Consider the following 8,537-nt stretch of genomic DNA (forward strand, 5'->3'; position numbering starts at 1 on the left):
TATTTTTTTTTTGTAGAGACAGAGTCTCACTGTACCGCCCTGGGGTAGAGTGCCATGGCGTCACACGGCTCACAGCAACTTCTAACTCTTGGGCTTACGCGATTCTCTTGCCTCAGCCTCCCGAGTAGCTGGGACTACAGGCGCCCGCCACAACCACCCTCGGCATATGGGGCCGGCGCCCTACTCACTGAGCCACAGGCGCCGCCCAGAGGATCCATTTTTAAAAGGATGGCACATGAAACAACAGAAAAAGTATGCAACTATTAAAAGAATAAGAGGGCCGGGCATGGTGGCCCCACAACTCTGGGAGGCCGAGGCGGGTGGGTTGCTGAAGCTCAGAAGTTTGAGACCAGCCTGAACAAGAGCCAGACTTTGTCTCTAAAAATAGCAGGGCATTGGGCGGCGCCTGTGGCTCAGTCGGTAAGGCGCCGGCCCCATATACCGAGGGTGGCGGGTTCAAACCCGGCCCCGGCCAAACTGCAACCAAAAAATAGCAGGGCATTGGGCGGCGCCTGTGGCTCAGTCGGTAAGGCGCCGGCCCCATATACCGAGGGTGGCGGGTTCAAACCCGGCCTCGGCCAAACTGCAACCAAAAAATAGCAGGGCATTGTGGTGAGTCCCTATTGTCCCAGCTACTTGGGAGGCTGAGGCAAGATCTCTTGAGTTTGAGGCTGCTGTGAGTTGTGACACCACAGCACTCTACCAACGGTGACAGAGTGAGACAATGTCACAAAAGGGAAAAAAAGTATAAGGACCATTAATAATTGTATTGTATTCCATCTTCTGTGTAAAAATGGGAGAGTAGCCAGCACCTGTAGCTCAGTGGGTAGGGGGCCAGCCACATACACCAAGGCTGGTGGGTTCGAACCTGGCCCAGGCCAGCTAAACAACAATGACAACTGCAACAAAAAATAGCCGGGGGGTGGCGCCTGTGGCTCAAAGGAGTAGGGCACCAGCCCCATATGCCGGAGGTGGTGGGTTCAAACCCAGCCCCTGCCAAAACTAAAAACAAACAAACAAAAACAAAAAATAGCTGGGCATTGTCATAGTTGCCTGTAGTCCTCAGCCTCTTGGGAGGCTGAGGCAAGAGAATCGCTTAAGCCCAAGAATTTGAGGTCGCTGTGAGCTGTGATGCCATGGCACTCTACCCAGGGTGACAGCTTGAGAGTCTGTCTCAGAAAAAATAAAAAATAAAGAAAAAAGAGAGAGTAGAATAAAACCACATATTTTATATTTTCTTTTTTCATTGTGGTCGATATACATAACAAGGTTGCCCATTTCAACCATTTCAAGCATACAGTTCTGTAGCACCGAGCGCATTCACAGTGTCAGGCCACCATCCATCTCCAGAACTTTTTTTATCATCTCAGAGTCTGAGATTCTGTCCCCTTTTAACAGTAAGTACCTGTTCCTCTTCCCCCCCGGACCTGGCAACTACATTCTGTGCCTGTGAATTTGACTACTGTGGGGACCTCATATAAGTGGAATATTTTCTTTCGGTACTGATTTACTGTACTTAACATAATGGCTTCAAGGCTCATTCATGTTTTCTTGTATTCGTTTATTTTTTTTTTTTTAACTCTGAAAGGATGAAATAGTGCCAGTGACAGAGATTACCTGTCAGGAGAGGTAGGAATGGAGTAAGAAAAGATAAGGGATGGGAAAGATTTTCACTATTTTCCTTTTTGCAATTTTTTTCTTTTTCCTTTTTTTTTTTTTTTTAGAGACAGAGTCTCACTTTGTCACCCTCTGTAGAGTCCTGTGACGTCACAGCTCACAGCAACCTCTACCTCTTGGGCTTAGGCGATTCTCTTGCCTCAGGCTTCTGAGTAGCTGGGACTACAGGCGCCCGCCACAACGCCCAGCTATTTTTTGGTTGCAATTTGGCCAGGGCCAGGTTTGAACTTGCCATCCTTGGTATATGGGGCCGGTGCCCTACTCACTGAGCCACAGGAGCCTCCTCCTTTTTGCAATTTTTACATTTTTGAGCCACTGAATTACTTATTCAAAATGTTAAATTTTGAATAACATGAATAGTAAAGAGAAAATAGGAAAAGAGAAACGATAAGCTCACCTTCCCAAAGGCGTAGGTCACTAACTAGATCTGAGCCAGAGTCCCTGCAAGGCACCGGCTTTGTATGCAGAGTGGGATATGGGGTGTAGTTTTGCATCTTTGCAGCCACTGAATCTTATGTTGGTTTTGTTTCCCTTATAGGACTAAAAATTCCTAAAGTCCAGCCTGTGTTTCCACGCAGAGTAGGGGCCCAGAGACTTGCACAGTTGACCAAGAGAACGGGCAGCCTCTGTAGGGGTAACGCTCAGTAAGGTGTGTCATGTTGAACCATATTATAAAGGCTATCTGGTTAAGACCCTCTGGGTAGTGTGGAATTATCTTTAATGCACCAGACAAGAAGATTGTTAACCAGCCTTATTACCAACAATTTCCTATTATCATGATAGGGCAGGCAGATGATTTGAGGATTATCCAGATGCTGACAAATCCCCCAGGCTCTGACAATCTCATTTAGAAAATAATCAAACCTGTTTATTGCTGATAATAGATGGCATGCCCGCAGGTTAGCTGGTAAGGAATATGTGCATTGCTTCTTCTTATTCTTCTATTTTTTTTAAGCAACAGGAGTCAAACTTGGATTCATCCTGATAAACTAAACATTTTATATGATCCAATTGCTCTGAGCTGTTCCTTAATCTCCATTTGCTAACTCTCTCCACTGCTGCTCACAAACTGCATAAACTTCCTCCATCCAGGATTGCAAAATGGTCTGTCCAACCACGAAGCCTCGAGATGGTTCGTGTGGCTGAAATTCTCCAGTGTACCCTTCCTTGTTTTGTTTGTTGTTCTAAGAACCAAACTTGTCGCTGTGATAAGATGAACTCTCTGCAGTCAAAGTCCATGTCTGAATTCATCTCTGCCCTCACAGCAACAGGTACAGGGGCAAACACACGGTGTTGATTTTTTTAAAGTAAACTCATGAAACCACAGCTGCTCATCTCGGCTTGCCAGTACAATCTCGCAAAGCTCCTGACTCTGTGATGATGATGTGCAACACTCCAGAAACATGTTCTGAGGACAAAACAGGATCGAGCACACTGTCCTGAGTCCCTGTATTACTTTAAAAATAAATGAACATGGTACCTTTTTTTATACATAAGATAATGTCAGTTTGGGTTACTGATCATATCTCTATAGTCTACCACCAGAAGCACTTTTACCCCCAAACTTTGTGTGATTCTGTGCACACCGGGCCCCACCCCCTGTGGGTAAGCAGTGGGCTGCAGTCCCTGAGCTGGCATCTCTGCCCAGGGCTGCTCCTGGGTGGTAGGCCTCAGGCTATATGCCTCAGTAAGTCTTCTAAATGAAGTCAACTTTATTTTTTTTTTTTTGTAGAGACAGAGTCTCACTGTACCGCCCTCGGTAGAGTGCCGTGGCATCACACAGCTCACAGCAACCTCCAACTCTTGGGCTTACGCGATTCTCTTGCCTCAGCTTCCCGAGCAGCCGGGACTACAGGCGCCCGCCACAATGCCCGGCTATTTTTTTTTTTTTGTTGTTGCCGTTTGGCCGGGGCTGGGTCCGAACCCGCCACCCTCGGCATATGGGGCCGGCGCCCCACTCACTGAGCCACAGGCGCCGCCCATAAAAGTTTGACTTTTTTTTTTTCTTTAGTCAACAACATAATATGTTCTCAAAAATGTTCATGGGATTGCCTTCCTTGTTCATAAACTATCATAATTGCTCTGGTGAAATGTTTTCAGATATTTGAATTTTAGGAGACCACATTTGGAAAACAGAATAGAGATTAATTTAAATTAGATCTGAAATTCCTTTCAATTTATAAGAAACAAAAAGCTGTTTGCCAAATTCTAAACCTATGCATATTGCTAATATTTGATCTTATCTATCCATAATACTGCAATGAATATGATTTTCTTTCTTTTTCTTTCTTTGATGCGTAGTCTCACTTTGCCCCCTTGGTAGAGTGCAGTGTTGTCATAGCTCACCAACCTCAATCTCTTGGGCTTGAGCAATCCCCTTGCCTCAACTTTCCCAGTAGTTGGGACTACAGGCACCTGCCAGGTACTTTTAGAGATGGGGTTTCATCGCTCTTGTTCAGGCTGGTCTCAAATTCCTGAGCTCAAACAGAATGTGATTATTTTCTAAGGTATCTGCACAAGTAAAAATTTCTAAGCATTAGTTAATGTCTCACTTAGTAGGCTCTGCCTGACCCCTGAGGACCTTCTGACTACTTCTGTATGTAAGTTGCAGATGACATTCATGACAGAAGCCCCAGACTCAGGTAACTGTAGGTGCCTCTACTGCCGCTGTTCCTCCAGGGCTCCATTAGTCCTAGCGTAAGAAAGAAGATCAGCCCTTGGCATCTAAGTTCGCCTTTTCTGTCTCTTCCTCTGTCTAACTTTCTGTCAAGTGAGACAGTATCACTAGCCATGTGATTTCCGGCCTTCATACAAAGCCCCAAATGGAGGTTTTGTTATTAGTTTCCTAGAGAAACTCAAGAAGTTTTAGAATTTCTCAGGTGAAAAAGACAAACTGTTAAACATCTAGTATTCTGTAGGTAATAATATATGTTTGTCATAGACGATTAGTACATGCAAAAATAAACAGGCGGAGCCTGGGCAGGAAGCTAACATCTGCCATGGTTTAAATGGCCCCTCCAAATATTCCTACTGAAATTTAATTGCCATTGGGCTCTGCACCTGTAGCTCAAGCAGCTAAGGTACCAGCCACATACACCTGAGCTGGCAGATTCGAATCCAGCCTGGGGCCTGCCAAAGAACAATGACAACTACAACCAAAAAATAGCCAGACGTTGTGGTAGGTGCCTGTAGTCCCAGCTACTTGGGAGGCTGAGGCAGGAGAATCACTTGAGCCCAGGAGTTGGAAGTTGCTGTGAGCTGTGACGCCACGGCACTCTACTGAGGGGGAAAGCTTGAGGCTCTGTCTCAAAGAAAAAAAAAAGAAATTTAATTGTCATTGTATTAAGAGGTGGGAGCTTGAAGAGGTGATGGATTGATACCATGGCTGTGGGAGTAGGCTCCTGAGAGAGGATGAGGCCTAGCCCTGTTGCCGCGTCTCCCACACTCACTCACCGTCTGCCATATCATGGCACAGCTCGAAGTCCCTCACCAGACGCTAGAGCTGTGCTCTGGGACTTCTCAACCTCCAGAACTGTGAGAAATAGAATTCTTTTCTTTAAAATTACCCAGTCTCTGGTATTCTGTTATAGCAACAGAAAATGGACTAAAACATGCCTGAGGGTAACTGTTACTATTTTGATATCTTCCTTATAGACACATCCTATACATTTTTTTTTTTTGCAGTTTTTGGCTGGGGCTGGGCTTGAACCCACCACCTCTGGCATATGGGGCCAACGCCCTCCTCCTTTGAGCCACAGGTACCTCCCAATCATCCTATACATTTTTAATGCACATATGTTTATCTCCCTAGATAGACAGATAGATGGATGACAGAGATACAGAAGATACACACAGAAATGTCGTCCCCAACAAAAACAACATCACAAATCTGTACTGTTTTGAAAATTACTTTTCTCCCCACCATCAATCACTGAAACATATATTTTAGGCAATATCAGAAAACCTCAATACACACGAGGATATCCCGATTTTTGTGGGCAAGAAGAGAAACAAAATACATATGTACAAATCATAAAGACACATCAAGACAAAAGTGCCTATGTAAGCTGAGAAAAAAAAAAGTTCAAAGTACTAAAAAGTTACTCTCCATTAATTCAAACTTTTTTACTCTGGTAAACTTTGAAAAATATGTTATACCATAAATTCTTCATAAGAATACAGCTGGGAGATTCTCCTATGGCTGTGCAGTCTTAAGCTTAAAGTTTGCAAAAATCTAGTTTTTGCTTCTTCTTTTTCTTTTCTTCTTCTTCTTCTTCTTCTTTTTAGAAAGCCTTTTAATTTAACTTATTGACCCCAGTATTTTTGCTACATCCATTGCTAGGATCAAATCATTATACTTTTCAAAAGCGTTCCTTTAACCTGAGGTCAAACGAATGTGAAATATGAGGAAGTTATAAAAAGACTGAAATCTAGAACACCCATAACCCTGATGTACTTTATCCAAATTTTTATAACTTTGAAGTGCACTGAATACAGAAAGAATGCAGAGCTTTTATTTTTTTTTTTCCAGCCAGAGAAACCACACACAAAAAAAAAGAATAAAAAAGTATTTCTTTCTCATTTCTGCAGTCAACCTCTCAATCCCAAAAAAAGGAAGTGGGGGAGGATTCACGTCAAGCCAACAAAAATAAACTGTTGCCATTGTTTACTGAGAAAATAATTCCTGGAGATATTTTTCCCCAAAGAGCCAAAAAAGAAAAAAAAATCACAAAGAACTCCCTGGCTCACTTTATTTCCTAGAGGAGAATTTGTTTAACATTTGTTTGTTTTGTAAAAACTACCAGTAATAAGTGGGCCCAGAAAATTCCTCCTCCTCTTTGTGTGGTGGGAAAGCAGGAGCCAGGCGAGGCTGGGCCTGCAGTCAGACTAGAGTTTGCTGTCTGGAATTGTCCAATCTTATCTGATTTCTGTGGATTTCCAAGGTCCACGAACTGTGTCCCATATGAATAACTCTTGAAGTCTCAAAGTGAGAAGCTCTGGTTGGATGGATGTTCTGAGACCAGACAATGGAGGACGTGGAGGTCCAGGCGGTGGAGTTTAGACTTGACTCTCTGGGGGGTTGAGTTGATGACGCCAATTCTTCCCTCTCCTCTGCATCCATGCCCTTGTCACAGGCCCAGTGCAGGTAGAGTCTGCCTCCTTGTCCCTTGCCTTTGAGCTCAGCCAGTGTCCGTGTGTCAACTCCAACTGTAGGCCTTGCCCTGCTATGTTGCTGCCAATGTTTTGAGAAGAGCAGGTTCTAGCAAAGCCCACTATGACAAAGAGGTCACCCTACTGTGAAACACAGCTGACTGGCCGTCCCTTCTGCAGTACAGTCCGCTGTCCAGGCCAACCAGATCAGCCAAACCTCAGCAGACAGTGAATGCATCTGCTGTGATAAACATCTACAGAGTCAAGACCTTGAGTTTTGGAATACTCCATGTGTTGCATTGTGCAGTAATACAAATTGATACGTACCTTTAAGTAAAAAGAACCAATTAAAAAACACTGTATGTGGTTTACTCTGTGGCTGCACAGAGGACAGACTGAGGTGGGGGCAGATAGAATGGTGGTCCAGAAGTCAGGCGATGAGCCCACAGGCAAGTGCAGACACTGCGGACGTGAGAAGGAAGGGGAAGAGGAGGGAGATGGACAAAGGACTGGCTGCAAGGATAAAAGAAAAGGCTGAATCTATGGAAGATGGTGCCAAATTATCACACTTGGGAGATCAAGAAAATGGTGATAATTTTCAGAGATATTGAAATTTGGAAATGATTTCAGGAAAAATAAGGAGCATAGTTACAGCATGATGGATTTAAAGGGATAGGGTGTAATTGGAGAGCAGTGTGTAGAGTGGAGAGGGTGCTGGTTTGCAAGGTGTGGGGCTTTTCCAAATAACTTAAATTCTCCAAGCATCAGTGTCCTCCCCTGGAAGTGCCGTCAGGGGGGTGAGGACTGTGAGGTAGATAGTGAGGTGGACCTTGTTGGACTGTTTGTCTGCCCAGAACCTCTCCCTTTGGGAATGGCTCTCTGCTGGCTGGTGGGACTGTCACCTGACCACCATGAGGGATGCAGGCCTGGGCACATGACCCAGCCAGGCAACAGAGTCTGTGTTGGGGGGATAGCTATGTTTGGGGAGAATGGGCTTCTTCTTCTGATATCAAGAGCAGTGAGGACACTACAGATCTGGTAGTATTACCATCCAGGCTGCTTTGGGGAGAGAAGTTGCCTGAGAATGAAGCTCTCCTGGAGAAAAGTTTTATTTATAGAGACAGATGGCAGAGCTGGACTTGACCTGCGGGGAGAAATGGAGAGATGGAGAAAGCAAGAAGGAAAGAGAGTCTTACAGATATTGTTTGAGCTCACTCATTGGATTTTTCAGCTACATGACCTAATACGTATGTATTTTTTTTTCTTGAGACAGAGTCTCACTATGTCGCCCTTGGTAGAGTGCCGTGGCATCACAGCTCACAACAACCTCAAATTGCTTAAGCAATTCTCTTGCCTCAGCCTCCCAAGTAGCTGGGACTACAGGCACCCGTCACAATGCCCAGGTATTTTTTGGTTGTAGTTGTCATTGTTGTTTAGCAGGCCCGGGCCAGGTTCGAACTGGCACCCTAACCACTGAGCTGCAGGCATGGAGCCTACATATACATTTTTTAATTAAGGTAGTTTGTGTCAGATTTTGGCTGTTTGAAACCAAGAGTCCTAATTCAGCAGGTATTTAAGAAATAGGAACTAAGCAACACCCAGTGGGGAATGGCCCACTTACAGCTGGCCTGGCTTTATATCCCTCCTTCCTATAAATGGCTTAAAGCTAAAGGGCAGCTGACCCTGTATGAAGATGTCAGCTTCATTGA

The sequence above is a fragment of the Nycticebus coucang genome, chromosome 15, assembly GCF_027406575.1.
Source record: "Nycticebus coucang isolate mNycCou1 chromosome 15, mNycCou1.pri, whole genome shotgun sequence".
Lineage (NCBI taxonomy): Eukaryota > Metazoa > Chordata > Mammalia > Primates > Lorisidae > Nycticebus > Nycticebus coucang.